Source organism: Miscanthus floridulus, chromosome 3, assembly GCF_019320115.1.
Source record: "Miscanthus floridulus cultivar M001 chromosome 3, ASM1932011v1, whole genome shotgun sequence".
In the NCBI taxonomy this organism is placed as follows: domain Eukaryota; kingdom Viridiplantae; phylum Streptophyta; class Magnoliopsida; order Poales; family Poaceae; genus Miscanthus; species Miscanthus floridulus.
Window position 1 is genome coordinate 143,535,876 of NC_089582.1, and position 14,253 is coordinate 143,550,128.

Consider the following 14,253-nt stretch of genomic DNA (forward strand, 5'->3'; position numbering starts at 1 on the left):
TTTGTAGGTAGTCAGTATACACTTTTCTGAAGTCCTTTTGTGCTAGCTGCAATTCTGAAGAAATGGAAGTAACTGGGTGCACATCAATCCTCAGATCCTTCTACGGTTTGGAAGATGTTTGGACTTTTCAATTTGTGTTCTGTTTGAAAATTCTCAGTGATGTGGAAAATATTATTTACCATGAGTCTTGGACTTATTCTCCTAGGCAGGTAGTTAGACCACACATACCAGTGCAGTGTTTCTCCAGACTGGGTTTCAGCATGACAAGGCTTTTGCTTACTCATGAATTAGCTCACCTGTTGCTATCATATATACAGCGATGGTGTCCCCATCAATAGATGCCAAAAGCAGAAACAGCACCACAAGTAGAATCAGTAAAGCACCCGGATTTCACTGATGATGCATCATAATGCAATGCAAAAGGGCAGTAATCAATGAGGGTGCTGGCCAATACACAGGGGTGGGCTCACCACATGTCTTCATCAGATAGTGGATTCCCTGCTTGTCCTACTGAGCATTGCTTCTATCCGAAGTTTGTGCAGAGGATTGAGTTCAACAACACGGCCTATATTATTACAGCCTTCGTTCAATTTTGGCTTCCCAGAATCTATCGGGTAGGAAGCTGCTTTCTTGCAAGAGAGAGAGAGAGAGAGAGAGAGAGAGAGAGAGAGAGAGAGAGAGAGATGATTTTTCAGTCCCAAATCCCAATGCTTTCATTGCTTCTTTATGATTTTGACGTACCATTTTTTTTAATAAAATGTGTTTTACATACTCCGTCCATACATTTCGGTCCAGAGCTCTGAGAAGTGAATGATCAATGGTAGTATAGTACTATTCCGGTGTGTAAGAAGATCTTTTTTTTTACGTGATGGCAGGAGCTATGTCTTTCAATTAACAAGGGTAAAGAGGTTGATGTATAGAGCAAGAGGGGCAATGCCCCCATTAGGATTACGCGATGCCTCCTACGATATTGCCCCCTCCCCAAGATAAAACCCTCTTTCTTTGCTCGATATCCTCTTTTACCCTTAATGCCACTTGCAATGCCGACTCGTGGGCGTTGTTAAAAATTTTCCTGTTCCTTTCCTTCCATATGTTCCATAGTGTGTAAATGATCATCCCGTTGAAGCGCCTTCTTTCTTGTTTCGCTATCTTGGTTGCGGCCTCTTCCCACCAAGACTTCAGGTGAGGTGGGTCTTAAGTGGGGTGGATCAACTGTACATCGAAATGCTCCCATGAAAGAACTTGGCTCCACACAGCCTTGGTGAAAGAGCAAAGGAGTGATAAGTGAAGGCATGTTTCCAAAGGACTGTTACATAAGGCACATTGGTCCTGATGAGGTCAGCCTCTCTTCTAAAGATTATCCGCCGTTAAGACTTTTTCCCGCACCAGAATCTAAACAAAACTTTTTTCCTTTATTCTCAGCATGCGCTTTTCAAATGAGGTCATTTCGGAATTCGCCATAGGAACCTCTGAACTGGATCCTGTACGCTGAATGGGTGGAGCAAGAAGCATCGGCTGTCCTTCTCCAGACTATGGAGTCACAAACGCCCGGTGTCAACAGGATGTTTTTGGAGCCTTATCCAAAGGGAGACAAACTCCTCGACTTGGACAGTGGAGGTGATCTTGCCCCTTAGTTTTGAAGCTCCTAGACCGATTTGTTTTTCCTTCTCACCAAGCCGAACAAGTGTAAGAAGATTACACTATGCCCTTGGACATCTTTTAGTTTCTTACCCCTTGGTTTGTTGACTTCCTTGCTGTGTAGATTGACAGCTTCAAGACAACAGGGAACGGTCATCATTATCGGATCCAGGTCACGTATGTTCTCCAACTTCTTATCAAGGTTCCAATGGCCGGCAATCAAAAAAGAAAAGAAGTTCCAATGGCCGGTGCGATGTAGTTTGGGGTTTGGACCATCTGCAATCCTGCAACGGTAACTGTCCTCGCCCAGAGACTTGCAACGGTAACAGTTTCAATGGAGATTTCATAGAGTTTTATGGCCATTAAATATGTTAATATGACACTGTCTTGATTAAGAGAGAGAAGATAAAAGTTTCATGAGAGTAGAGAGAGTTTTATGGGGATGAAACTCTTCTGCATTGTTTCTAAAATATGGATGTATTGGAAACTGGAAGATGAAATCCCCACTGAGACTGGCCTTAGGCCTTATTTAGTTTCTTCCCTAAAGTTTACTTCATATCCCATCAAATGTTTGGACACATGTATGTAGTATTAAATATAGATTAAAAATAACTAATTATACAGTTTATGACTAATTTGCGAGACGAATCTTTTAAGACTAATTAGTCCATTATTTGACAATGTGGTGCTACAGTAACACATGTGCTAATGATGGATTAGTTTAATAAATTCGTCTCACGGATTACTGACGGATTCTGTAATTTATTTTTTTATTAGTATTCAAACACCCTATGCGACATTCGATGTGACACCTCGAAACTTTACACCCTGAATTTAAATAAGGCCTTAATGAGCATATTGGTAACCGTCCAGTGGTAGACTGCAGGTAGCCTGTAGCCGTGGATAACTTCACGTGCTATTCTCTCTGGCTGCAGTAGTAAGCAATGGAAGGCTGTACATGCAAAGTTTTGCTCCGGATAACTCCACATGCTATTCTACTACCTATCCAACCCTTCACAAAAACCTAAGTAACAGGATTAGTATTCTTTAAGCTTTAGAAACCACAAGCTTTAGAAGGCGGTAACCCACCTGTCATGAGCAGCCAGAACAGAGAATTGGTGAATGCTTAGGGTGTGTTTAGTTCGTAAAATGAAAATTTTTGGGTGTCACATCGATGTGTCGGAAGGATGTCGGGAGGAAATTTTGGATACTAATAAAAAAACAAATTACAGAACCCATCAGGAAACTGCGAGACGAATCTAATGATACTAATTAATCGGTCATTAGCATATGTGTGGGTACTGTAGCACTTAAGGTTTTTCATGGACTAATTAGGCTTAAAAGATTCGTTTCGCGCTTTTGCCGAGAACTGTGCAATTAGTTTTTTTTCGTCTACATTTAATACTCTATGCATGTGCCGTAAGATTCGATGTGACACTTTGGGATGAAATTTTTTGGAAACTAAACGGGCCTTGCTCCAATCCATGCAAGTCTTTGGGGGCACTGGAGCTTAAACGGCACTACTCTCCATGTGGGCAGATAAGGACGTCCCTGGGAATGGGGTACCGACCCACGCCCCTTCCTCATGCTGCACCCACCGGCCCCCACCGACGCTGGAGTGAATTCACCGACCAACCATGGCTCGCTTCGCCATCAGCCGATATCATCGCCCAAATGGAGACGTGTAGCTTGCCGTGGCCTGCAAGAGACGAGCTTTGGATGTTTGCTTGGTCTGATGATTCGTTTTGGCACTGCCTGCCACTGCAGCACAGTGATGGTGTTTGATAGCGGCCTATTAGAGGGTCCTGATCCGGTCCATTCATCATCAGTATGGGAAACGGCGTGTAGCTGGTGGTGGTGGCCGGTGGGTGCCGACATGTCCACAGGGCACCCCGCCCGTTGAATTGTCTGCCAAGATTATGCATTATTATATCATACTAGTAACTTCATATTATGTCGCATTAGTAACTTCATATTATATGTTGATGTGATCCTTCACTGTCTCACATAAATAGCTGACTGGACGAGCGGATTAGCATGACATATATAGTTACGTGGTAGTGGTTAGTAGTTTTACCTTTCTTTCCCCCATTTTGGCGCGTGGTCCTCTTTTTGTAACTTTATCTGTGCCTGTTCTGAAACAATCAATCAACTGGGTTTTCTTGGTTAGCTGTTGCCGACTCTTGTCTGCTTCTGGACAATTTACAGCCCAAGTCGGAGTAACTCATGAGATACATCAAGCATGTTTAAAGGTATACTGACCGTACGTATAACAGCTTTCTTATTTTTGAGGTCGACAACATGGAAAAGCTTGACTTGAGAACAAACTAAAGTAGAAAGTACACTTTCCACTTTTCCAGGTGTGCATTGTACCTTCTCTATCTCTGGTCCTGGCCATCGAAGCATCCTCCAGAGTGTAGATCCGATCCATCCACAAGAACATGCTGAAAGTCTCCGAGCAAAGGGATCGATGGATGGAATAAGAGCAGGAACATGACTGGTAGAAGCGAAAGCATGTTGCTTACTTGTCATGAATGAATACCACGATTCGATCGCTAGGAGGGGAAGAGGATTGGAGTGGACAGAGAGGATGGTAGGAGAGATGTCAGCTGATCTGCGAGAGTTGAACCAAGCAAGCCCGTTGCATGATGGATCGACGCGTCGCGGGCCATTCTGGAGACCGTGAAAGCGACATCTGCTTCCACGGATCTTCTTCCACGTAGCACTGGAGTCTTCATTCCGTTTTGTTCCTAATGTAAAAGACGAATGGTGACGCTAGCTACAGCCACAGGGTAGATCATCGCGAGTTCAGAGTTCTTCAGAAAGGCGTTTCCGCCTGGCTGGTTTTCACTACGAAACGGCAACGGCAAAAAGCATGTTGTGTGACGAACTGGATCGATCGTGGCCTTGGTCGTTAAGCGTCACAAAACCAGCAAGAAATCAGAAACAACAACAACAACAACAACAACAAAAAAGTGGGATATGATGAAAGCCTGGCCGGGACGCAAACTACTAGGAAAAAACTCCGCGTCCCGCCGTCCGCTGGATCCGCGTGCATGAGCTGGCCGGCCGTCGGAGCCGCACAGCTCGGCGCACGCGGCCGGGGAACCTTGGGTCTTGGCATCTTGGCAGGCGCGGGCCACGTGCCCACCCCGGACCCCCGCCCGCTCTCCTCCGCCTTTATAAGCCCAGCCCCAGCGGCGGAGCGAGCTCCATCAGCTCATCGCATTCACCACCCGCCTCTGCCAGCCTGCCTTGCGCTCTCTGATATTTTCGGTCGCGCTCGCTGTCGTTCCCAGCCTGCAGGGCTCGCCACGAAGAGCGGAGGCCGCACGCGCAAGCAGCTAGCAAGATGTCGGACGGCACGGCGACCTGCATCGACATCGTCCTCGCCATCATCCTCCCGCCGCTCGGGGTCTTCTTCAAGTTCGGCTGCGGGGTACGTAATAATATCTAGTTCGGCCGCGCTTCTGGTGGTTTCTCACTGCTTGCTTGCAGAGCCAGCGTTTTCGTTCGTGCGTGCATGACACTGTTCTAGCGCGCGTTGCGTGGTGGCTGATCGATAGATTTCTACTGTTGGTACGGCTGCAGGTTGAGTTCTGGATCTGCCTCATCCTCACCTTCTTCGGCTACCTCCCCGGCATCATCTACGCCGTGTGGGCCATCACCAAGTAGCCAGCCCGGATCGGAGCACAGGAAGCCACGGGTCCCCTGCCAGGCAGCTCGCCTCTTCAAGGTAGTTTATATATACTCCATCTGATCCTCCTCACCTTCTTCGGCAGCTTGCTATACTGCTCGATCAGGGTTAACTTAACTGACCGATCATTTTGTTTTATTTGCAGCAGGTGATCTGATGATGGGGGACGTGGTGCGCGTGACTCCGTGGCGTCCGCTGTGAAATATGGAGTCGATTTGTTTGAGATGTGATTTCTTTCTTCCTTCCTTTCCTTTGTTAGTTGCTGCTGCTGGTGTATCCAATCGTCCCTTTCTTTCTTAATTAGTTTGTTCGGCTGAAGAAGAATCTGGACGCATTCACCGCTTTGGGCGTGTTGTACATGCCTGTGTCTTGGGTGCGGGGATGCATGTGCCTCCTCCGCTGCGTCGTCCAGTTCCTCTGCACATTCTCCTCCATGTACTACTTCGATTGATGGATTATTAATTCCTAGTTGTTTGTTTAACCAGTTGGTCTTCTTTTACCTTCGAATGAACTTGTCTGTTTGGGTTGGGAGATGGGAATTGATGCACCAGCAGCCATTAATTGTTTTGTTTGGTGAGGTGATAAGCCTCTGCTGCTCTGCACGGGTAGCTAGCTGCACGTTTCAAACGGAACGGAACGGGCGGTGGAAGAACGGATCGCGGAAAGGGTTGTCGCGTTCCCAAATGGCCAAATCCCGTACCCGGTACGCTGGCTAGTCCCTGTCGATGTCGAGCGAGTCTGTTGTTTTTTCTTCTTTTGTTGATATATCGATCCTCGATTTACCACCTCCACCTGTGTGTGTTCGCTAGCTTTTTCTTCTTCCTTTTGAATATTGGGCAATCGGGATTCGGGGGTGCTGGCAGGTGACAGGTCACAAAATGCCAGCTGACCTGCGTGGCACCTACTAGCGTCATGTGATGTGTACCTGCAACGGCAGTGTACGAATCAGGGTATAAGGCCTAGTTACTGGGACCGGACCGGACCGACGGTTCGACCGTTAAAAGACCGAATCAGAACTTAGATCGGTCCGATTCATTTAAAAGACTGTCTGTGCAATCAAACCATTAAAAACCGGTTGAACCGGTGGATTTTTTACGTAACCGGTGAACCGGCCGGTTCCATGTGAACTGCCCCGGTCTGATACCGCGCAAGCAGTTTGGTTGTGCAGTGTGGAGCCATGGACACGTGGTCCTATCCAAGCTGGTGGAGCGCCTGCACCTGCCACCGGTGGGCCTGCACTGTTGCTGCTCACTTTGGAATTTGAATGGCATGCGTGGAGGTATTGTCGGCTGCTCCCGGCTCCTTTGACTTTTTGGTAGTGCTGGCGTGAGATGACGTGCCTTTTAAATTTCAAAATTTCATAACTTTTTTAAATGAGCTTCAAATTGAACAAATAATATATGTATTTTGATTATCTCAATGAGCTCTGCGCAATGGTGTACTCTATTTTAGCATTCGAGATTGTTTCCAATAGTAAATATTTGAATTACTATTCTAGTCATATTTGCACCAATTTGTAAGTGCTCCATATATTATTTATACATATGTTTTAAATATCTGGTAAAACAACTCTAGAGCACCGATGTCTCGGAGTGCGTGTGTAGATTAGTGGGAAGCAAGTTATATAATTATATTTTATCATCTTATTTGTATATGCGATCAAATATATGTTGCTAATTATTTATTATATATTTTCCTAAAAATTATTTATTATATATCATTATATTACACCGGTTTGAAGTATTTGTGAGCGGTTCAATTCATCTGGTCTAAAATAATCGAACCGGCGGTTCAACCGGTTCTTAACGGTTGGACCAGTGAACCATCGAACCGATGGCCTCACCGGTTCGATGTCCGGTCCGATCAAGGACGAGGTAGCAAAGCGATGGGGTTTTAATTCTTGTTTATTTATAGTGGAAATAAGTCTATGCCCATCACGGACAACAACAACAACAACAACAACAACAACAACAACAAAGCCTTTAAGTCCTAAACAAGTTGGGGTAGGCTAGAGTTGAAACCCAACAGAAGCAATCAAGGTTCAGGCACGTGAATAGCTGTCTTCCAAGCACTCCTATCTAAGGCTAAGTCTTTGGGTATATTCCATCCTTTCAAGTCTCCTTTTATTGCCTCTACCCAAGTCAACTTCGGTCTTCCTCTGCCTCTCTTCATGTTACTATCCTGACTTAGGATTCCACTACGCACCGGTGCATCTGGAGGTCTCCGTTGCACATGTCCAAACCATCTCAACCGGTGTTGGACAAGCTTTTCTTCAATTGGCGCTACCCCTAATCTCTCACGTATATCATTGTTCCGAACTCGATCCCTTCTTGTATGACCGCAAATCCAACGCAACATACGTATTTCCGCGACACTTAGCTGTTGAATATGTCGTCTTTTCGTAGGCCAACATTCTGCACCATACAACATAGCAGGTCTAATCGCCGTCCTATAAAACTTGCCTTTTAGCTTCTGTGGTACCCTTTTGTCACATAGGACACCAGACGCTTGCCGCCACTTCATCCACCCTGCTTTGATTCTATGGCTAACATCTTCATCAATATCCCCGTCCCTCTGTAGCATTGATCCTAAATATCGAAAGGTATCCTTCCTAGGCACTACTTGACCTTCCAAACTAACATCTTCCTCCTCCCGAGTAGTAGTGTCGAAGTCACATCTCATATACTCAGTTTTAGTTCTACTAAGTCTAAAACCTTTGGACTCCAAAGTCTCCCGCCATAACTCCAGTTTCTGATTCACTCCTGTCCGGCTTTCATCAACTAGCACTACATCGTCCGCGAAAAGCATACACCAAGGGATGTCCCCTTGTATGTCCCTTGTGACCTCATCCATCACTAAAGCAAACAAATAAGGGCTCAAAGCTGACCCTTGATGTAGTCCTATCCTAATCGGGAAGTCATCCGTGTCTCCATCACTTGTTCGAACTCTAGTCACAACATTGCTGTACATGTCCTTAATGAGCCCGACGTACTTCGTTGGGACTTTATGTTTGTCCAACGCCCACCCCATAACATTCCTTGGTATTTTATCATAAGCCTTCTCCAAGTCAATAAAAACCATGTGTAGGTCCTTCTTCTTCTCCCTATGGTTCCGATATGGCGCGTCGCTAAGAGGGTTACGCCCCAACGATTTTCTTTCGGGTTTCATCTCCATTTAAGTGGCTAAGTTTTTACATTGGCTCGCCACGCCTAACACAACCCTCCTCCTTTACCAGGGCTTGGGACCTGCTATGCTGGGACACCAAAGGCGCCCCACCATAGGCGGAGTTTATGCCCATCACGGAAAAAAAAAGAAATTGCATGGGGTGGGGCCGTGGGGGTGGGGAATGCAGTCGAACTTACCGTGAATTCATCACTACTCGGACGTCTCAACTTTGTTTACCACACCAGTATAATTATTAGGGGAAAATGACGCGTCCATGTTTGCTCGGTTGTATTTGGCTTATAAGTTATGACAGCTTATCAGTCAACGAACAATATTTTTCTCTTACACCAAACCAGCCAACAGTACTTCCAACCATGGCTTATAAGTGAAACAAACCGAAACGAACAGGACGCTGACCAGGCAAGCGAGCAACGGAGAACAAGAGAGCCCGGCGAAAATGGGCACTACCATGGTTAGTCTTGGGGAAGAACACCACCAACTCAAGGGCCTGTTCGCTTGAATTTATTAGCCGATTTATCAGATAGAATCTACAGTTTTTTTTCTCACAACAAAAATAACTTCAATTGGCTTATCAATCGGCTTTAATACCAGACGAACAGGGCATTGAACACATCCGTGGATTTCGTTTTCTTGTGCGACCACCTGGTTCCCCGAGGGCCGCGGAAGGCCGAAAGCAACCGCCCTCATCAAACAGCCTCCGGCCCTCCGCCGCGGACTCGAACGGGGGTCGGGTGATCGGGTCGGATCGCCAATTCGCCAGTGTCGGCAGCGGCGTTCGGGCCCGGCAGGCGCGGCCCGCCCAAACGAAACGAGCATCCAGGTTCAGGAAACGAAAACACCACCGTTGCACGCGCACTGGCATCATATCAATTCACACTGGATCTCACATCCGCATGGATGAACACCACTGCAACCGGCTGGCTGCTCTCACAGCCGCATGGAGGCAATCAGGTACATCCTGACTTTGAAAAAGGGATATCCAACTGAAGCTTGTGATTGGGAATTGGGATGTGGTCTTGGTGGGCTGAAAGAAATAGCATCAGAGAAGAAGGAAAGCGTCGGCCAATTCCGCTCCTTGTGAATTCAGTTGAAGGCTATATATAGGCGAGATCATGCAATCGTTTTCAACCAAGAACAGCATCAGGACTGCAGACACAGCAGGTGTGGAGGAAACCGGCAGTGGATTTTCTGAAGATTAATTGCGATGCCTCATTTCGCAAGGATTTGGGTGATGGAGGTTGGGGATACATTATTTCATGCACAAGTGATCGCGTGTTTACAGGGTCTTCAAGCCGCGGTTGACGTGGGCGCTACAAGGAGGTTGAGACTGATAAAATCCTTGTGAAGCTTGCCTTGGAATCAAGGGACTAGAACTTATCGCCTGCCGGAATTTTGATCAAGGAAATTCAAGAGCGCTCGACTGAACTTTAGTTCTTTCAAAATGCCCGCAGTTACTAGAACTTGTAATAAGGTAGCTCATGCTTTAGCAACTTTGGCCTTTGGGGTGTGAGTGTGGGAAGGGGGATAATCCAGTTGTGGATCCTCTCCCAGTTTGTATTTAGTCAATTGTTGCTGCTGATCTGGCAGAGAATGAGTAATGGAATGCATTTCCGTTTCAAAAAAGAAAAGTCACACGGGATCTCAAGGTCTCCACCAATGAAAACCTATCAGCAGCTATGTATATACAGTTGGTTTACACTTGCAAGGGCTTGATGGTAGACAACTTTCATGATTGATTGCTGACTTCAGTAGAGATGGAAACCAGCTAAAGAAGCCACAGCAAGGTCCAGCACAGCAAACCTCTAATGTTACACCGTGCCGCGAGGAACAGGAAATCAAACTGTTTCCCAGTAACACCTGGAATTCAGGTGACGGGTACCGTACTACCGTTGCACCACAAGTTTACAGCATGACTACCTATCCAATGGTTTCTGCTTTGGGCACAGGGGTGAAGATGGGCACACCAATTATCTGCACCTGAACTCAGTGTTTTTCTTTCACAACAAAATAGCATCAGCCGGCTTATCAGCCGCAAAAACCACTAGCCGAACAGCTCCATAGCATCTTCCCACGAACAGAGAGTATCTCCCTAGTCTATGGTTTATTAGATATCTACATCGACCCCAGTGAATAGAAGCATGTAAAGCCAACGGAGCATAGAGATTCAGAATCTCAAGTCATTCAAAGGCATAAAAGCACATCAGAAGCTAACTCCTAGCGCTTTAGCAGGTGCACATCTTTAAACCGAACAATATAGCATGAGGTGCTGCTTAAGCAAGTGTTACTCGAGCTCTTCAACACATCAGACTTACCACAAATTCTCAAAGCTCAAAAGTTACCAACCCAGTGGATCCAATGCCTGGAAGAGGCCAAAATTCATTGCATTGTTTCATACTAACAGAAACCACATTCAAGAGTTCCAACAAAAAATTGAAAATACCACCACCTCCCCCTACAACTCAAACAGATTAGACAACCATCCATCGCAAACTATAGTTCTAATTACTCTGCCTCCTCTGTGTCTCGACTCTTCTTTTTCTTCTCTTTTTTCTTCTCACTCTTCTCAGCTCCTGCACCATCTTCGTGCTCAGCGCTCTCTGGATCCGCAGCTGCGCTTCCTTCCTTGCTCTTCTTCTTCTTCTTCTTTTTCTTTTCGCTGCCCTTCTCATCAGCCTTCTCCGCCTCCTTCACTTCCACCACGTCAGCTGATCCTGATTCGCCCTTATCTTTCTTTTTCTTCTTCTTTTTCTCGCTCTTCTCCCCTTCCACTGCCTCGGCAGCTTCCTCAACCTTGATCTTCTTCGCCGGAACGGAAGCATCGTCGTCATCATTCTCATCCTTTTGCCTCTTCTTCTTTTTCTCTTTGACCTCTTCACCGACAACTGCGTCCTGTTCCACCTTCACCTTCTCTGGCTCAGGAGCAGCTGCAATGCTAGCAATCGATACATCGCTACCAGGGGGAAGCACCACATTGCGAAGCCACTCAGCTGGGGTCTTCTCATTTGTCTTCCCATGCTTATCAAGGAGGCCCTCAGCGATCATCTTCTTCTTCTTGAGTGCCACTGGACCAAGCCCCCACTTCCTCGGGTATGTGTCTCTGTCCATCACAACCCTCTTGATCTTTGCAACCACGCCATGGTCACAGGTTGCCATAACAGCGGTGGTCATCTCGGTAATACCTATGGCAATCGCCTCCCCCTTTGTAGTCATCAGAACAACCTCCTCCCCGGTCTCAATATCATTCTCAAACCGGAGCAGGCCGGGGATCATAAGCTTAACGCCATAGCAGATAGCATTCACGGCAGAATCCTTCACGACAAGCCTCTTGTAGCTAGTAAGCAGTACCTCCGGCGGCATGACGACGCGCCTCAAGTAGGACTCGTCCTTGTAGTTGTCAAGCGACCAGATGGGGTCCATCACGTCGTGCATGGTCACCATGTTGTCCTGCTCCCCGAGGATCACCGACCGGACACGGCGCAGCTCCTGCATATGCGCGCCGACACCAAGAAGCAGCCCAAGGTGCACACACAGAGTCCGGACATAGGTACCTGCCTCGCAGGAGATCCAGAACACCGCGAGGTGGCGCTCGGGGTCGTGCTCCGGGAGCTTGCTCTCGTAGATGGTCCGCACCCTGAGCTGGCGCTTGACTGCGGAGATGAGCGGCGGGCGCTGGAACACGGCGCCCGTGAGCGCCTCTAGCGCACGGGCCACGCGCGCGGTGTCCGGCACGGCGGCGTGGAAGCGGGCGACGCAGACGTACTCCTTGCCGGCGCCCTGCTGCGACTTGACGAGGCGCGTGGCGCGGTCGACGCAGACGATGAGGTTGCCGGTGACCTTGGGGTCGAGCGTGCCGCTGTGGCCGGTCTTCTCGGCGCGGAGGAGGCGCTTGAGCCAGGCGACCACCTCGTGGGAGGATGGGTTCGACGGCTTGTCGAGGTTGATGACGCCGCCGTAGCGGAGGTGCTCGGCGAGGGGGCGCTTGAGCGGCGAGTGGCCGGAGGGGAGCGGGGTGTAGTGGCCAGTGCGGACGTTGAGGCGGCCGTACTTCTTGAGGAGGAGCGGCCAGGTGGAGGTGTCGAGGGACGGCACCAGGGACTGGGGCTTGATTAGGTAGCCATCAGTCTACTCCTCGGCCTCGGCGAGCGATGGCGGGTCGGTGGCGGGTAAGCCTGGGCGTTCGGGTTACCTGATTTTTTTTTCCAGGTCGGGTAATTCGGGTAATTTAAAATTTGGGTAATAAAAATTGCTACCCGATATTATCCCCAAAATAACACTACCCGCAAATTCGGGTACCCAATAATTCGGGTTCGAGTTCGGGTATTACCCGATATACCCAAATTTACAGAAAACAACAAACTACACTAAATTTCAGTAGCGATCTATACATAATTTCAGTAGCAATTTGTATAGAATTTCAATAGCAATTTGTAGAAAATAATATATTACCGTCACTCATTCAAATAGAGAGAATTATATTCTAATAAAGTGATAAGTTAAATGGTTCAGCTAACAACACATGATGAATACAAAGACAAAATAAATCTTTGGGTAGTTCGGGTAGTTTAGGTACCGGGGGATATTACCCGAATTACCCAAACTAATTTCGGGTAATCAAAATCGCTATCCGAATTTGGGATCGGGTACCTCGGGTTCGGGTAATTCGGGTCCGGGTTCGGGTAATTCGGGTACGGATAATGGGTATCGGGTATTTGCCCAGGCTTAGTGGCGGGGATGTCCTTAGACTTGTGCTTCTTCTTCTTGGATTTGGTTTGCTCGGAGGCGGAGGATGCGACGGCCGGCGGCGTGGACGACATGGCGGCGGGGCGGGATGGAGGTTGGGGAAGGCGGGGCGGGTAGCTTTCAGGTTGCCACGGAGTCGTAGGGGGCAAAAGGGTTTAGGGTTTGTGTTATTTGGATAGGTACGATTACCATTCTCAGAATTTTGAGACCTACCATTAAAATTCGTCAATTTTGATATCTACCATTATGATTCATCGTTTCACTGAGTTTTGTCATTCTCTACGTTTTTCAGCTGCTTGGGCCCACTGGCAGTCGTATGTGCACTATTCTCTTTTCTGTATGGACAATTTTGCCCCTGTTCAAAGATGAAAGAGCCTTGCGCCGTGCCCGTGGCCCCATCTCTCAGTCCCTTCTCCTCCTCGTGCTCACTCTGTCTCTCACTTGTCCTCCCAACGCGGCGACAGCGGGGACCCAAACCCTAACCCTAGCCGCTGGCGTCCTGGAGCCCGCACCCGCGCCCAAGTCAGCTACCGCCGCCGATGTCCTAGAGCCCGTGCCCGCGCCCCAGCTATCCTGCTGCTAAAGGAGGTGTTCCTCTTGAGGCAGAGATTGATGATGCTGATGCAACCTGGTATGCTGGAACCTTGTATGATTGTAAGATCAGCAGTTGACCCTGGTATGCTGCTACTGATATGTTGTTATGTTGATTTAAGTGAACCTTGATTTTAGTGTTAGAATCCTAGAACCTTGTAGTTGGGTTTAAGTGTTGAATTGGTCTTGGTGCTGAGTCCTGTGCTACTGGTTTAAGTGTTGGCGTTCCTCTTTGCCACAGGTCACTTGCAGCAGCAAGGTTCAAGCAGATCATTATGTGCTGAACTGGGAAACAACTACAGTGCCTCCCTAGTGGGGCAATTGGAAACATGATCATTGTTTGAGCACCTGAACTGGGAATGCTTGAGTAGCTAGTGAGTGAGTTATTGCATCGAGTCTTC

At 47.7% G+C, this 14,253-nt stretch overlaps 1 pseudogene; it reads right to left on the reverse strand.

The window, feature by feature from the left end:
- Positions 1 to 10,693: 10,693 nt before the first annotated feature.
- On the reverse strand, positions 10,694 to 13,335 carry LOC136547341 (H/ACA ribonucleoprotein complex subunit 4-like; annotated as a pseudogene).
- Positions 13,336 to 14,253: the final 918 nt, after the last annotated feature.